The sequence below is a fragment of the Lepidochelys olivacea genome (assembly GCF_965140295.1).
Source record: "Lepidochelys olivacea isolate rLepOli2 genome assembly, chromosome: 8".
NCBI classification, from domain to species: domain Eukaryota; kingdom Metazoa; phylum Chordata; order Testudines; family Cheloniidae; genus Lepidochelys; species Lepidochelys olivacea.
In genome coordinates, this window is record NC_140418.1 from 33,464,257 (window position 1) to 33,481,096 (window position 16,840).

The following is a 16,840-nucleotide window of genomic DNA, read 5'->3' on the forward strand; positions in this document are numbered from 1 at the left end:
AGACCTAAAAGACAAGATGGGTGGTGAGGTACCCAAGGCCTTTAAAGTTACTTTCAGCGAAGGTCATGTGCCTCAAATTACAAACCCATCAGGGGAAAGGATTTTTAAACGAACCTTTAAGTAGATTGTTAAAGCGGCATGGAGTTCACCCTTTTGTTACTAATAATGAAGTCAAAGCAGGGGTTGTGGAGCAATTTAGCAGAACTTTAAAAACTAGGATGTGGAAATATTTTACAGCCCCTAACACCTTTTGCTACCTCGACATGTTACCTGACTTTATAAAGAGAGTTACAACCAGAGCTTTCACAGAACTATACGTATCAGACCCCTAAGGTTAACCTTTCAAATTCTCTGAAGGTATGGAAAACTGTTTACAGAGACAGTTTTAAAATAAAACTGGTTGTTGCCTCTTTTAGAAAACGCGACCATGTGAGACTATCTAAAACCAAAGGAGCTTTTGAAAAAGGTTATGAACAAATGTTTACCAATGAGATATTCATAGTGGATGAAGCCTTAACGTGGGTCCAGAGAGCTGTATACGGATTAAAAGATTATTAAAGTGAGACTGGGTGAATCTTTTTACCCTGAAGAATTACAAAAAGTAAACCCCAAATGAGACAGGATTTACAGGATTGAAAAAGTTCTAGCCAAGAAAGGAAAAGGGAAAAAAGGCAGCTACTGGTGAAATGGCTGGGGGTGGCCAGATAAGTTTAATAGCTGGGTGGAAGCTTCTCAACTCTGACATTTAGACGTGAACAAAAAGGATTCCTTCTGCAAAGAGAGAGGGATGAGTGACAGCAGGTTTTACATCACTTTACCCAGCAACGCCAGCTCAGGGTTTTTTCCCCAAAAAGCCAGCTCGAACTTTATAATATGGCTAATTAAGCCCTTGGATCTCCCGGATGCCTGGGAGGTGCGGTTAGAAATACAATACCCGCAGAGCTGGAACACTGTCAATGAAGACACCCCTTTTGAAATCACCTTTGGAGATATGGTGTGGAGTTTCATCCTACGACGAGATTATTACCTGTCCATACCTGAATTACTGGATTATATGAATACCATGGCTCGTCACCCAGGACCTCCTGAGGTGGTCATGAACTGACACTCTGGGTAGAAAAGTTAGACTTAAATCCACCGATTTTACTTATGTTTTCTACCAACGGGGAGCTAGCTAGCAAGCATTCTGGGTTTGGACCCCAAGTGCAGCGTCCACAAAATCCCCTTCTCAGCAGACATCACAAGGAGTTTCAACTCCTTATATCTATACACGGATATTGTAGAACACCAGTTTGTGGGGGACTTTTCCGTTCCCCTGTTACACTGCGTCCCCATCTGAGGGAGGAACAATGAGTTGGTCACCATCACCTACAATAAACCTCATTACATCCCTATCAGTAAACACCACATCGACACCATCACCACTGAAATAAAGACAGATCAGAACAGACAAGTCTCATTTCGCTTTGGCAAGGTAATCGTCAAACTGCACCTGTGTTCCCTAAAAAATTACAGCAACTATTACAAAGCCCAGGCTGGATATGCCCTTCCTGGATATCATGGGGCCTCCATGGGTGGAATATTCCATAGCCTCTTTTGAAAAGCCGTACTGCTTTTGAGGAGGGGGCTAGAGATTAAGCCCCATGTAAAAACCACTGCTCAAAACATAGCGAGACATATCATGTCTCTCATGCTGTTCTGGAGAAGGTGGGGAATCCAGCTGCACAGGAGGTATCGAGGCTGATGTACATTAAAAGGAGGAAGAGAAAGAGAAATGAGTCATACCCGTGATGCACAGGTCCCCTGAAAACCTTTAAAAGAAGGGCTTTCACGCGCACGGCCAGCCATAAGCAAAAGTCCAAGAGGAAGCGGGGGCACAAAAAAAAAAAATGATATTTTAATCAACATGGCTTTTGTTCATTGCGGGTCTGAAGAGTGCACCAAATCTGAGCTAGACTTGTTCCAAATAGCCCCTATTCAGACCAGCATCGAGAAAAGCATCTACATCAAGGTGCCGCCTCCATCGGCGGTTACAGAGGCTGCCCCCATTGACTTTTTTATAGCAGGGAATGGCACAGATTATATGGATTTAAACATGCTGCTGTGCCTTTGTTGCAAGACTGTAAAAGGAGATGGAACTGAACTCGCTGGGAACGCCGAGGTGGGTGCGGTGAATTATCCCATGGCATCTATTTTCAGTCAGTTGGATATCGCGCTGGGTGACCGCCTGGTAAACCAAAGCAACAACTGTTACCCTTACAGGGCCTTTACAGAATCGGTGCTCAGTTACAGTGAAGACACCCTCGCCACACAATTTTCCGCCAGCATGTTTTACAAATATACTCCCAGACAATTCAAAGAAACAGCTGGATGGTGGGAATCTAGGGTTTGTGAGGTGGGCGAAGCTGATGGCCCTGAGCAGTACAATAGAACTGTTGGTCATTTACACAGTGACCTGTTTTTTCAAGGAAAACTTCTGTTGAACGGAGTAGATGTGAAAATTAAACTGACAAGCAGTAAAGACTCCTGTTTAATGGGCAGTGCAGTCAAAGGTTTTAAAGTGTGCATTGTATCAGCATCCCTTTTTGTGAAGAAAGTACGGGTGGCCCCGGGCATCTGTCTGGGGCATGTGGAGGCCCTGCTTACTGCTAACACTAAATATCCCGTGGACCATGTGGGAATGAAAATGTTTAGCATCCCTGTGGACAGCAGGGTCAGTAACTAGAAGCTGTTCTTGGGACAGTTACCCAGAATGCTTGTCCTACAGTTTGTGAATAATGATGCCTTTAGCGGAAGTTACACTAAAAACCCCTTTCATTTTAAACATTAAGATATTAATTTTGTGGCCTTGTATGTGGATGGTGAATAGATACCACCAGCCAAGCCCCTGCAAACAGACTTTGAGGCCAGATGCTGCATGAGAGAGTACATGAATCTGGAACCGACAGCTGGTAAACACATGAAAGATCATTCTCTGCTAATCAACCGTGAGGCGTTTGCGCAGGGTTACACCTTGTTTGCCTTTGACCGGTCTCCTGACCAGGAACGTGCCGATCACTGTTCCCTGATTAAAACTGGGAACTTGGGAGCAGAAATATGTTTTGGGAAGGCTTTGACGGTCACCGTCAATATGATCTTGTATGGGGTTTTTGACAACGTCAGAGATAAATCAGAGAAACATTCCATTTGACTGTATGTGAATATGGACACCGTGCAGCTCTCATGTGTCTTATCAGCAGACCCCTACACAAAAGGAAATTCTTAGATGTGTTCCCTTGCGATTGGCTCCCTGGCAGCAAGCTGTCTCAGAGACCCCTAGGATTGGTGGTCAACACGCATCCACACAACCAACCGGGTGAACCCTGGCTCGCCTTGTATCTGGCAGAGGGTAACCATGCAGTTTTTTTACTCATACGGCATCCCCCAAACAGTCCTTGTTTTTTTATTCAAAACCCCAAAGCACATGCTCCAGGTTTGTGAATGTGCGTTTTCATTCACATTCACAATGGCTAAAGCACATGCTCGGGGTTTGGGAAATGCAGGTTTTCACTCAGTTTTCTCAGGGTTTGGTGTGGTGTTGACCTCTGAGGAACTGGAGTTGTGTTTGCAGAGTTGTTTCTTACTAGAGTCTTTTGTTTTGTCCTTGGGTTTGACGTATATGAGCTTTGGACTGCCCTGATGCTTCATCTGCACGGTGGCGGTGGTGGTGGTCTCAGAGCAGATTTCTGGTTCTTTGGTGGTTCTGGTAAAGGTGTCTCTGTAGCTCTGACCACAGCATTGTCAGGAGAGCTGCCTATGCCGGATTAAGAAAAACAGAGATGTTCCAATTTAGCATCAAATAAACATTTTACAAAAAACTTAACCATCTTTCTCAGCCACTGTGACATTCTGTATCTTGGGGGGGAAACATCCTGCACCCCCATAAGGCGGGAAATGTGTCCTCATGGCTTAAAACAAATCCAGGCAAAACTCTCCAGGAGCAGAGGGGCAGTTCACACCTCATCAAGTCATATATGGGACAAACCCAGCCCAGCCTCACAGGAGCAAAGAACACCGGCCTACTCAGCAACAAAGGATCTGTTGGACTCTCGAGTGAGTCACCCCCCTTCCCTTGGCCAGTTTGGGACTATGATGAGGTAATGCTCACCTGACCCTGAAGGGGGGTGCAAAGCCTAGAGGGAAGAAAGAACATGATTAAAGGGAGACATTTGCCACACTCTTCCTCTCTCCTCCTCCATCTATAGACACCACCACCAAGCAACTGAAGCGGGCATATCTGGACACTGCAAGATGGAGGTTCCTAGGATTGTGTCTAGGACCGGAGATATTGGCTAGTGTCATTTGGTTGCACAATCCAAGCAGTGGCTGGCCAAAAGTGCTCACTCACGTTGCTGGGAGCAGCTTACGTGCTAGAGGTTGTGCGTGAACAGCCCGGGAGTGGGGATTCTCACAGCAGAGCAGGGTATGGCTGGCTCTCCGAGTCAAGGATTGGAGTGACCTAGCAGATCACCAGTCCAGGTAACATCAGGGGAACATCACACCCCCACCTATGTATTTGCTTAAAATACAAAACCTCACAAAATAACCAAATGAATAAGCAAAATATATTTACTGGGCTTCATCCATCCATCCGCCATTGGTACTGGTGAATTTTCCTTTTCAGCTGTCTTTCCTTTTTCTTTAGAGCTTGTTTACCCTCTGGTCTAAGGATCTCTCATATCTGGATCGTACTGTGGAGCAGACGACATTATTATTAAAAACACATGAAACTGTCTTGTAAACTTAAAAAATAAAATACTCATTAGAGTGTTTTTCTATTTAAAAAGTCATAACTTTAAAACAAAATAATCCATTTCAGGCTGTACAACAAACACAGGTTTGGGTTTATTTCTACCACTAGTGTTTCTCTAAAACCTACACATTTTTAATACAAGCACGTTTCCACCATGCACCCAAAAACAAAGTGTGCAAAAAAATATTTTAAATCCCCCACCATAACTATGTCTTGCATAGGCCCCCTGAATCACCAACAATTTAAACACAAACTAATTTTAAAACAACCCATTTTAAAAACAGATCACATTGTGCAGAATAACCCCCCCCCCATTAGTTTGAAACACACGAAACCAACAGTTTGCAAGCATATACTTTTAAAAAACACCCACACCTATATCTTGCACAGATCCTTAACTCACAATTTAAACATTAAAACTAATTAAACATCTTGAAACATACACATGCTTTTAAAATCCAGTTGCAGAAAGTTACCTTCTACCACAAGGTACAGGGATGTTGGCACATGGTTATTCTGTTTTCCCCCAGGTGTATTTGAGCCTTTGGGTTAAAGAACAAGCAGAATTTGTAGTTAGTATTATTCCCCCATTGCACCAAATCCCCATGCAATCTGTGTTATATCTGGTGTTTTTTAATTTAACAGCATTAAGCACAACTATAGTTAAAAATGGGGTTTTGCCTGGCCCTGGTGAAAAGCAGCTTGAAGTTGCTATTTCCATGCTAAACAGATCACACTGTAATAAAGATAGGTACCATTATTTAGTAAGGACAGCATGGACAAAGAGTGACATTATATATATATATATATATATTCATTCAGCGTTAAAAACAAGCAGCATACCTCATCTTGTAGTCCAGCAGTTATTCTGTTCAAGATAGTTTCTGTTTAAAGAGAACAGTCTCCAAAAAACTGAGGCTTTTATACCATCCTAACTCTTTGTTTAAGAGTCTGTAGTTAGCAGGTTGATTTGATCACTTACAACTCTTAATTAATAGATACTTAAGGAAATTAGGCACCCCTCCCCAAAGTTCCCTTTTGTGATCTGAGGGGTTGGGGGAATTAAGTTGTCTGCACAACTGGGCAGCTTTTTTTTTTTTTTTAGTTAAAATACATTTTTCTGTTTCAATTGAAAAAACAGAGCACTGTAGGACCTTCTTACATTATTAAACAGTAAAACACCACACACAACAATCCTTAATGTTACTGATATCAATGAATGTCTTGTTTTGAAACATGTTTCTTTCATGCTTAAAGTTTGGATATGTTTTGAAATCAAATGGATGTATCCCAACCATAGTAAACACCCTATGATTATTACCCATAGCTTTTAAATGTTTTTACAGAAAATGCTTGTTCTATAAAAGTATGGTGGAGGTTTGTGAACCCTTGAAACATTTCAGTTTTGGGTTAGACCCTTGTTTATTTTTGTAAATATATTATTTTAATGACTTTGAGTTGCTAGAAAGAGTGTCTCATAGCATTCAACCAACTCCTGAGGGTTTATTGAAACTGTCCAATAGAGTTCTACCAACTCCTGGGTTACATTTAAACTGTCCAATAGCGTTCTCTAAACTCCTGGGGTTATATTTAAACTGTCCAATAGTGTCTACGAATTCCTGAGGTTTTATTTCATTTAATATTAATCAGAGTTCACTATCCCCACCCATGTCCCTTACTGCGGGTGTACACGCATCAAACTTAATTACTGATCATTAATATGTTTAACGCTGATGACAACAAGGGTGGGTAATCATATCTAGACCTAGAGACTCAATAGAGTCACCCTTGCTATTCAGTGGGGGTGTGGTTAAACCATCAGCTCAACAGTGAGTCAGCTCTGTTGTATTCAAACACATTTCAAACTTCCCTGTTTTATATAGAAGCCTTTTTTATCTTTTATTTTAAACACATTTGGGGGGGGGGTCCCCACAAGATTCTACTACACACATTTCAGTTTTTTGCTGTAAATGGGTCTCTTTTACACAAAGACACAAGAGCTAGTTTCTCACAAACTATTTTTTTTATTTAAAAGACATACAGCCCCTTGAAAACAAACCAAGATGCTCCATCAAAACTTTTTTCTTACTTAAGGGCCACACAGACCTTCTAACAGAAACACAGCTAGTCACAAAACCCTTTTCAATAGATATTTTTATTTACAGCTAACAAGTTTTATATCACATGTTTGTCCCCTCACCATTCTCTAACTTAATCCTTTGAGATTTCTTATAAATAGTCTTTTTCTTAAGCAGGGTTCTGTAACTTTTTGTGCGGACCAGACCGTCAATATAATGCTGTAAGCAGGCATCTTCTAGTTTGGTCATTTTCTTTAAAACACTGTCAGGGTCTCAACCGAATTGCACAGCATTTACCAAGGTCTCCCCTTGTGCTAAATTTTCTTGGGTTAGGCACAGACATTGCAAAGCACAACCTATGGCAATAACAGTGTTTAATAAGCTTTCCAAACACAGGTCAGCACACAGGCCCGGAGTTTGTAGCTTATATCCTCCGAAGTCCAGCTCACACAGTCATGGTGCCGTTGGGCTGGTGCATCTATGACACAGCCCTCACAATCTTCGAAAAGCTTTTCCCTAAGGCAGTGATTAAGAACACCATAAACAGCAACATGTACAATAGACCGCATGACTTTTTTACGCTCACGACATGGCACTGGCTCAGTTAGTTCCATGCCCAGCCTCCTCCTAAAATCTATATAGCTGTCATTCTTGGCGTCCTCGTCAACAATTTGTACTGGCATTGAGCAAAAACAAGATAGGCCTGGTTTGTCTTTGTTGTTTGATGCAATGCTGTCCAGGGCCTCCAGGACCTCTAGAAAGTCATCATTGAGCTGTCAATAGATTTTCAGAAAAGAAACAACTGTAAGCTCTTACTGCTTGTTTTTAGATGTATGCAACCCCACGTTGGTTCCTAACCCCATTACTCGACTGTCACTTCTTAATCATTCATTCACCTGGGCAACTTTTTTTCCATTCACCTTGTCCACCAGTGACTTCCACGAGCCATGGTCACCTTCCTCCTCTAGGGGGGTGGAAGACGAGAGGCCATCATGCTTGTCTGTCTTCCTCATGAGAGGTTGGGTTTTGGGATTGGGTTCTGGCGTATCCATCTAAAGCTAGGCCAAAGGGTTACCCTTGGTGGCTCCCTCCTCCTCCTCAGAACTGTCACTGATGTAGCACTTCCTCTGCAGGCAGTCAAAGGCCCTCAGAGCTAAAACAAAGTCTGAAGTTCTCAGGGGGATGGTGAAGGAGTCCATGTTTCCTCTCATAGAATCATAGAATCATAGAATATCAGGGTTGGAAGGGACCCCAGAAGGTCATCTAGTCCAACCCCCTGCTCGAAGCAGGACCAATTCCCAGTTAAATCATCCCAGCCAGGGCTTTGTCAAGCCTGACCTTAAAAACCTCTAAGGAAGGAGATTCTACCACCTCCCTAGGTAACGCATTCCAGTGTTTCACCACCCTCTTAGTGAAAAAGTTTTTCCTAATATCCAATCTAAACCTCCCCCACTGCAACTTGAGACCATTACTCCTCATTCTGTCATCTGCTACCATTGAGAACAGTCTAGAGCCATCCTCTTTGGAACCCCCTTTCAGGTAGTTGAAAGCAGCTATCAAATCCCCCCTCATTCTTCTCTTCTGCAGGCTAAACAATCCCAGCTCCCTCAGCCTCTCCTCATAAGTCATGTGTTCCAGACCCCTAATCATTTTTGTTGCCCTTCGCTGGACTCTCTCCAATTTATCCACATCCTTCTTGTAGTGTGGGGCCCAAAACTGGACACAGTACTCCAGATGAGGCCTCTCCAATGTCGAATAGAGGGGAACGATTACGTCCCTCGATCTGCTCGCTATGCCCCTACTTATACATCCCAAAATGCCATTGGCCTTCTTGGCAACAAGGGCACACTGCTGACTCATATCCAGCTTCTCGTCCACTGTCACCCCTAGGTCCTTTTCCGCAGAACTGCTGCCTAGCCATTCGGTCCCTAGTCTGTAGCTGTGCATTGGGTTCTTCCGTCCTAAGTGCAGGACCCTGCACTTATCCTTATTGAACCTCATCAGATTTCTTTTGGCCCAATCCTCCAATTTGTCTAGGTCCTTCTGTATCCTATCCCTCCCCTCCAGTGTATCTACCACTCCTCCCAGTTTAGTATCATCCGCAAATTTGCTGAGAGTGCAATCCACACCATCCTCCAGATCATTTATGAAGATATTGAACAAAACCGGCCCCAGGACCGACCCTTGGGGCACTCCACTTGATACCGGCTGCCAACTAGACATGGAGCCATTGATCACTACCCGTTGAGCCCGACAATCTAGCCAGCTTTCTACCCACCTTATAGTGCATTCATCCAGCCCATACTTCCTTAACTTGCTGACAAGAATACTGTGGGAGACCGTGTCAAAAGCTTTGCTAAAGTCAAGAAACAATACATCCACTGCTTTCCCTTCATCCACAGAACCAGTAATCTCATCATAAAAGGCGATTAGATTAGTCAGGCATGACCTTCCCTTGGTGAATCCATGCTGGCTGTTCCTGATCACTTTCCTCTCATGCAAGTGCTTCAGGATTGATTCTTTGAGGACCTGCTCCATGATTTTTCCAGGGACTGAGGTGAGGCTGACTGGCCTGTAGTTCCCAGGATCCTCCTTCTTCCCTTTTTTAAAGATTGGCACTACATTAGCCTTTTTCCAGTCATCCGGGACTTCCCCGGTTCGCCACGAGTTTTCAAAGATAATGGCCAATGGCTCTGCAATCACAGCCGCCAATTCCTTCAGCACTCTCGGATGCAACTCGTCCGGCCCCATGGACTTGTGCACGTCCAGCTTTTCTAAATAGTCCCTAACCACCTCTATCTCCACAGAGGGCTGGCCATCTCTTCCCCATTTTGTGATGCCCAGCGCAGCAGTCTGGGAGCTGACCTTGTTAGTGAAAACAGAGGCAAAAAAAGCATTGAGTACATTAGCTTTTTCCACATCCTCTGTCACTAGGTTGCCTCCCTCATTCAGTAAGGGGCCCACACATTCCTTGGCTTTCTTCTTGTTGCCAACATACCTGAAGAAACCCTTCTTGTTACTCTTGACATCTCTGGCTAGCTGCAGCTCCAGGTGCGATTTGGCCCTCCTGATAGCATTCCTACATGCCCGAGCAATATTTTTATACTCTTCCTTGGTCATATGTCCAACCTTCCACTTCTTGTAAGCTTCTTTTTTATGTTTAAGATCCGCTAGGATTTCACCATTAAGCCAAGCTGGTCGCCTGCCATATTTACTATTCTTTCGACTCATTGGGATGGTTTGTCCCTGTAACCTCAACAGGGATTCCTTGAAATACAGCCAGCTCTCCTGGACTCCTTTCCCCTTCAAGTTAGTCCCCCAGGGGATCCTGGCCATCCGTTCCCTGAGGGAGTCGAAGTCTGCTTTCCTGAAGTCCAGGGTCCGTATCCTGCTGCTTACCTTTCTTCCCTGCGTCAGGATCCTGAACTCAACCAACTCATGGTCACTGCCTCCCAGATTCCCATCCACTTTTGCTTCCCCCACTAATTCTACCCGGTTTGTGAGCAGCAGGTCAAGAAAAGCGCCCCCCCCTAGTTGGCTCCTCTAGCACTTGCACCAGGAAATTGTCCCCTACGCTTTCCAAAAACTTCCTGGATTGTCTATGCACCGCTGTATTGCTCTCCCAGCAGATATCAGGAAAATTAAAGTCACCCATGAGAATCAGGGCATGCGATCTAGTAGCTTCCGTGAGCTGCCGGAAGAAAGCCTCATCTACCTCATCCCCCTGGTCCGGTGGTCTATAGCAGACTCCCACCACTACATCACTCTTGTTGCACACACTTCTAAACTTAATCCAGAGACACTCAGGTTTTTCTGCAGTTTCGTACCGGAGCTCTGAGCAGTCATACTGCTCCCTTACATACAGTGCTACTCCCCCACCTTTTCTGCCCTGCCTGTCCTTCCTGAACAGTTTATAACCATCCATGACAGTACTCCAGTCATGTGAGTTATCCCACCAAGTCTCTGTTATTCCGATCACGTCATAGTTCCTTGACATCACCAGGACCTCCAGTTCTCCCTGCTTGTTTCCAAGGCTTTGTGCATTTGTATATAAGCACTTGAGATAACCTGTTGATTGCCCCTCATTCCCAGTATGAGGCAGGAGCCCTCCCCTCACAGAATTCCTGCCTGTGCTTCCTCCCGGTATCCCGCTTTCCCACTTACCTCAGGGCTTTGGTCTCCTTCCTCCGGTGAACCTAGTTTAAAGCCCTCCTCACTAGGTTAGCCAGCCTGCTGGCAAAGATGCTCTTCCCTCTCTTCGTAAGATGGAGCCCGTCTCTGCCCAGCACTCCTCCTTCATGGAACACCATCCCATGGTCAAAGAATCCAAAGCCTTCTCTCCGACACCACCTGCGTAGCCATTCGTTGACTTCCACGATTCGACGGTCCCTACCTAGGCCTTTTCCTTCCACGGGGAGGATGGACGAGAACACCACTTGCGCCTCCAACTCCTTTATCCTTCTTCCTAGAGCCACATAGTCCGCAGTGATCCGCTCAAGGTCATTCTTGGCAGTATCATTGGTGCCCACGTGGAGAAGCAGGAAGGGGTAGCGATCCGAGGGCTTGATGAGTCTCGGCAGTCTCTCCGTCACATCGCGAATCTTAGCCCCTGGCAAGCAACAGACTTCTCGGTTTTCCCGGTCAGGGCGGCAGATAGATGACTCAGTCCCCCGGAGGAGAGAGTCCCCGACCACCACCATCCGCCTTCTCCTCTTGGGAGTGGTGGTCGTGGAACCCCCAACCTCAGGACATAGCATCTCATGCCTTCCAACCAGGTCATCTTTTCCACGATTTTTAAAACACACATTCTTGGAATGAAATGGCCTCTTCCATGCAGCGCTGGAACTTCTGCGGGTGGTGCTGCACTCTGATTGGTAGAGGGCAGTAGGGAGAGCTCTTAGAGGAGTCACACGACCCTGTTCTGGGTGGGTCACCCCACCCAAGAACTCCCCTCGATTGGTTAAATCTGCTCTCGGGGACGTCCTCTACAGCTGAAACCCACCCTGATTGGTAGAGGGTGGTGGGAGGAGTTCTTAGAGGTGTTACATTACACTCTTTGCTTCCAGGGATGTGTCTGTCATGACCTTGGAAGTAATACCCCCAGGGGGCAGGTCTTATGTTTGATTGATGGTAGGCCCCTTCTACCACTCCTGGTGACTGTATACCAGTTCATAACCAAAGACGCCGTAGCCATAATAAAATACAGGACAAATGGAAGTAAAATCCCCACACTGTGGTCATCCACAACAATCCTGAAGTGTCAGTTTACACTATCCACCCTGAACTAGGAGGTCCTGAGAGCATTGTACAGAGGGACCAACTGAAACATTGGACTTTTAGTCTGACCAGGGCTCAGAGGAGACATAGAGCAGTATGTCCCAAGGAGACTGAAACCAATGGGGCAAACTCAAACCCTGATGAAAATGGCCAGATCCCTCAAATTGACCTGGTGTTACTTGGGGACAGGAGAATAGAAAATATGGGTAATGAACCATCAGTCTTAAGAAGGTCCCAGAGAACTACTAAGGTTGTACTGCCTGTTAAACTTAGAGATGATTATGTTATTGGTAGAGTTTTAATGAATATTATCATGTAAAGTATGAAGAAGTAGACATAGAATGTTACATATGTTAAATGTTCTTTTGTTAATTGTTAATGTTTTTTTTTTAATATAACCTGATGTTGGTATATGTTGCTAATATGGACCTGGAGGTACTGGTGTAAATATTGTGGCAGTGGCAGAATTTTAGCAAGGTGGAATGTAAGGGGACTGTTGGCCCCTTACTAAAACTCAGTGGGGTTTTTGGTTGGCTAGCTCCCAGTACCAAAAGAAAAGGGGAAGGGTCGATGCTGCTGCCATTCTATCAGATGTCAATCTACAAAGCTCTTCTCTTTCAGCTAAGATTGCTCTCTTAGCAAGCCTTACAGACCAGGGTGGGGTAAATCAGCCCACTAACTGATGGTTATGTCAGCAAAAGCCCTAGTGCAGATGCAGTTCTACGAGCAAAAAAACCTCAGTAATTTTACCAGTGTAGCTTATTTCATTTGAGGAACTGGTATAAGCTATATTGGCAAGATATCACTTTTGCCACTACAAATTGCATCTCCATTAGGAGGGTTGTCAGAATTATGCTGGCAAACCTTCTCTAGTGTAGATAAGCAGTGCCAACACTAGGCATAAGCATGCTAAGCAATTGCTTAGGGCCAAGCAACTCAAGGGAGCCCCCTACTCACTTATTTTCATAAGAAAATTCCTGTTTTAATATTGTATATGAAAGGGGACAAAAATATTCCTGGTAAGGGCCCCCAATGGGCTAGCACTGCCTCTGTAGACAAGGCATCTCTGAAGGACACTGCAGCATGAGTCAAATGTGCATACGTTTTAGGCTCTTCTTTTGAAAAATCTTAGCCTAACTCTAGGCACCCAAAAATATATATTAAGCAGCTAAGGGGAGATTTTCAGAAGGGCCTCAGGCACATAGAAGCACAGCTTCCATTGAAGGTCAGTGGGGCTTGCCCTCCTAAATTCCTTGGCTTCTGAAAAGCTCACCTGTGTAACTTTGATCTGATTTCCAAGAGTACTGAGCACTTACAGAATTTAGGAGCCTGATTTTAAACACCCACTTTTGAAAGTCTTGGCCTCCTTGAAAAGTAGAATTATATGTTCTGGGGCAATGTGACAAATGTGTGACATTCATTAGAAAACAGAGAGAAGTGTTTAGCAGAGCACAGACTTAAGAATCCAGAGTCCTGAATTCTATTCTCTGCTCTGTCATGAACTTGCTGTGACCTTGAGCAAGTGACCTGAACTTTCCTTGCCTCAATTTATCCCTAAGTTAGATGGTTATAGTGGTACTTCCCTCACAGAAATCTTGTGATGCTTAAAGTGCCTTGGAGATCCTCAGATGGAATGTGCTATAAAAGTGCAAAGGGCAATGATTCTTAGTGTTATACTGCGGCCTCCAGAATCAGTAACATACAGTCACTTAAAGTCCAATCATTGCAGTGCAAACTGGTCACTCATAGTCCTCAGCTATAGAATGCGGAGCTATCACATGGAGGATTAAGGTGAACATAAAAACAGCCAAAAATGATTACTCTCAAATGTCCATATATAAAAGAAGAAAACAAATACAATCTCCCCTCCCCTTCTTCTCCTGTGTAGAATGAGCAGGAACACCACAGAGGAGGTCCTGAGAAAACAAGTTCTTTGCAAACGTCATTCATCCCACCACACCCCGTGCAAAATTGCAGGCCCATCAACAAACAGCATGTCAAACACTGGCTATTGAAATAAGTTTCCAGTTATCCAGTGAAGCAAGACAAGTAAGAGAGAAACAAATAATAAAAAGTTGCTCTGGTGACCGAGCCCCAGAATAGCATCAATTTGCTTTCAAAATATGAATCCAATTTGCAAAAGCAAGTGTCAATGCCGTTGTCATTCTGAAAGCTGTTAGTATAGTGAAGAATGACTCAAGAACTTGACAAAGAAGAATATAGTGTGTATTGGCAACATTCCTCATTACATATTTCAAAGGAAAAATTGAAACCACATTTCTGAAGGGCAGACTTTGATTACTAGAAGGGCATTGCTATAAACAATGTGCTGCAGATTCTTTTGCAGCTCCTTGTTTTCCTTAGAGTCTGCCTTTACATGCAAGCCATTGACTGCCCCGTTATGTATCCCAGCTAAGAGACAGCTGCCATCTGCACAGGTCTGTGAGAGACCATACCAGTGCCATGAAGAGGTTCAAGAGGATAATAAAATGCCGCAGGTGCAACCACACGAGAACGAAATAAAGCAAAATTATCTCCTTATGGGAGCAATAGAAATGATTGAGAGCACGGATTCTGTGATCTGCAGAAACTGGGGGAAACTTGAGTCAAATAAATACACAGAGTGGAAAAACCCTGGCCCAACAAATATATCTGTGTTGTGTGCCCATGTGTAATTTATGGCCTCAGTTGAAGTCTACCTTGGCTAGACTTTGAGGAGGAAGATAAGGAGACAAACCCTACACATTAAAATAAGGGCAGGTGTATAGGCATGGATGCAACTAATGGAGAGGGATGCCAAAGACAGTCCTCCCCTGGGGCGCCATTTAGTTTAGGGCCGACCCTGGGTGCAATGGTCCCCAGACTAAATTAGATTGTCCTAGAAGGCTACCTAAAGTATGGCAACCTGTCCCCAGCTGCCTATGGGCAACTGTGCCACCTGGATTCCCCACCCCCTCCCATGGCATGCTTCTTATGCAGGGGCTTCAAAACTGTGTAAATTACCTCTGGGACAGCCTGCAGAAGTGAGAATTCTCCTCTGGCTTAATCTGGAGCACAAACGACTCTCTTATGCTGCAGCAGCAGCTTAATAGGATTGTAGAGGAGGGGAAAATCCTACCCACAATATATAGATATGGACTCCAACCAAAGGTCCAAACTGTGAGGGTGTTTAAAGTAAAGGTCTGAATTTTTCATGTAACCCCTCTTCTTACCCTGGTCTGACCCAACACACCCTAAAACACAGATCCCCATTATGCAGCTCGAGCCCCTTTCTAACAAAATGGTGTGATTCTTCCGCTCTACTGGTGTATTTTTTCACCATTCATTGAGCCATACTGTGCCATCCATGTTGAATTGCAGTGTAGAAATCTGCTAGAACAACCAAATTAATAGTCTGGACTGGTCTTTATGTTCAACTAGAACTTTGCCAAACTTTCAGAAAACCCAGAACTCAGAAAGTCTAGGGTCTCGTGACCAACCTACAACTCTGGCACGGTTCCTTGAGTTTCATTAGTGCCAGCACACTTTTAAAGTGATCCTGGGCTGGTGTATTGTTTCAGACGGACGCCAGGAGAAAGTGGAGTCACAGCTCAGTTCTTCTTTGTTTCTGGGTTTATGCAAACCTAAAACCCAAAGCTAAAACTCGAGGGCTCTGATTCTTTTCTCACTTACCCTGATGTAAATGGGGAGCAGCGCCACTGAAGACCATGGAGTGGCACTTGTGAAACAGGCCAATGGAGAGTCAGTCCTCAGGAGTGGGCAATCCACATTTGGAGAGAGAAAGTTGAGTCCTGTTAAGAAAATTGCTGGGTTCTGCACAGCTTTGCTTTCTCTCAGCCCCATACCGTGCAGCAGGTGGTATGGTCGCCAGCAGAGAACCGCCCACTGCTCAGCTCAGGGAATGCAGAGTGCCTCCCGCACCTCAGACTATTAGGTTACATGCCTAAAAGTATGTGTTTCAAATTCCTCTGGCCTCCCAAATCCTTTTCTCACATCCCTTCTGAGACCCTGGTTTTGTTGAGTTGTAATCAATTTGGAGAGAGAATGTCAGAAATGCTGGGGGATGGAGGGGAAGGAGGGGTGGTTCCCCTGCTAATAATTACTGGATTTAGTTACCTACCAGCAGCAATTCAAGGGATCAGTGAGTAAAATACACCCTGGCATCTCTCCAGCACTGAAGTATTATTTCATACTCTAGTAACTGTACATAAACTAATTAGATATCCAAGTAGGCTGGGATTATTTTTTCTATAATTTAATGCCCTGACAGTTGTCACAGGACATAAGTTTGCTTCAGTTTACTTCATTCTGTGTTCCTTCGACAGTAGACGCAGCTCTTCTGCTGCTGACACTGTCAGCTCAGCATAAATCAGGTGTCTTGATAAGTTAAGCTTTCTACACAGGTTTTGATTGTTTGCAGCTCAGCTAGGCTTCAGCCTCCACACAGCATAAATCAGGGAGTGGAGGGAGGGTTTCACTTGTATGTGAACTTAACTACCTTATATTCTCTTGCTGGACAAGTTTTTTAAAGGGGTGTAAAAAAGACCCCAGGTAGGGTTTGTTTAGTTGGGCTGGTGGAAAGTGGTCTGCCAAAAATGTTTTCCCCCTCTCCCTACACACACTTGATGAATAGTTACTTTTATAAAAAAAACGAGTTTGTCAAAAATTTTAAGATTCTAAAACCAAACCCTCC

General features: G+C 44.4%; 1 long non-coding RNA gene across 3 annotated transcripts; it reads right to left on the reverse strand.

Annotated features, from left to right (window-relative positions):
- Window positions 1-1,091: 1,091 nt before the first annotated feature.
- LOC311525498 lies at window positions 1,092-16,003 on the reverse strand. Of its 3 annotated transcripts, XR_014712796.1 has the most exons (6): window positions 15,820-16,003; window positions 5,269-5,334; window positions 4,613-4,730; window positions 4,148-4,172; window positions 3,624-3,793; window positions 1,092-2,227 (listed from the first exon to the last, which is right to left on the reverse strand). It is a non-coding gene; the product is annotated as an uncharacterized lncRNA (long non-coding RNA). The 3 variants fall into 3 exon arrangements; XR_014712798.1 differs by lacking the exon at window positions 1,092-2,227 and having other exon boundaries at window positions 2,518-3,793; XR_014712797.1 differs by lacking the exons at window positions 1,092-2,227; window positions 4,148-4,172 and having other exon boundaries at window positions 2,518-3,793.
- Window positions 16,004-16,840: the final 837 nt, after the last annotated feature.